We start from the raw sequence: 911 nt of genomic DNA on the forward strand, positions 1-911 counted from the left end.
ACTTTGAATAGCCTAGCATCTGCTCTAATCCTTCCATGAGAGAAATATTACAGGCAGTTCCTTTAGCATTAATATAAACTTCTGATACTTTCCTTCCTCTTGATTCTTCTTCAATCTTTAAGGAGAAGATGGGGGATGTTGAGAAATAGTCTTCAATACAGGCTTGAATTCCTTCCCCTTACCTTTAACCTTCTCAACTCATTTATCCGCACCTATCGATTTTTATGATGGCTCACCACTCATCACTAGCTTTTCATATTCCACTTTAGGTGAATCATTAATATCAATAACATTATTCTTTACCTTATCAACTACAAGCAGAGGGGGATCAATAGTAGCCTTACCACTCCAAGTGGTAATGGCTAATAGTGATTGTTGTTCTTCAAATTTTGCACAGTATTGCTCAAAAGATTGCTCGGATAATGTTGATTCAAAGTAGTTGAATCCCCTTAGAAAAAGTGTTGGTTGGCTAAATATGCCACTCTCACCTATAGGGTGAGTGTTGTATGGTTATCAATACATATGGTCAACATAATTTGTGGAACCCACCATAGGGTTGGCTCTCATTTGCCGACCCTCTAAAAAGTTAACCAAAAAAATATATTTGACCAAATTATTGGTCAAGTTTCTTGATCGCATAGCATGCGATTCCACTTTCTGGCTCAAATCTAAAATGTCTGCTTTAATCTCCTTAAGACAACTCTCTTGATTCTCCGAACCCTTAACCACCTTAGTGAGAAATGCCTCTATCTTCGAATAAGTATCATAATTCCTCTATGGAATACATACACCACTCTTCTTTATATAATCATTTTTTTGCCTCCTCTCACCATCTCGCTATGTTCTCAAATCCCTATATTTATACCCATAATAGTTTCAACTTTGATTCCCTTGCCTTGAATTCCAATTGT

General features: G+C 36.7%; 1 non-coding gene across 1 annotated transcript; it reads left to right on the top strand.

Annotated features, from left to right (window-relative positions):
• The first annotated feature begins 453 nt into the window (after window positions 1-453).
• On the top strand, window positions 454-581 carry LOC124898349. The gene has a single exon (XR_007055321.1). It is a non-coding gene; the product is annotated as a U11 spliceosomal RNA (small nuclear RNA).
• Window positions 582-911: the final 330 nt, after the last annotated feature.

This window comes from Capsicum annuum, chromosome 4 (genome assembly GCF_002878395.1).
Source record: "Capsicum annuum cultivar UCD-10X-F1 chromosome 4, UCD10Xv1.1, whole genome shotgun sequence".
NCBI classification, from domain to species: domain Eukaryota; kingdom Viridiplantae; phylum Streptophyta; class Magnoliopsida; order Solanales; family Solanaceae; genus Capsicum; species Capsicum annuum.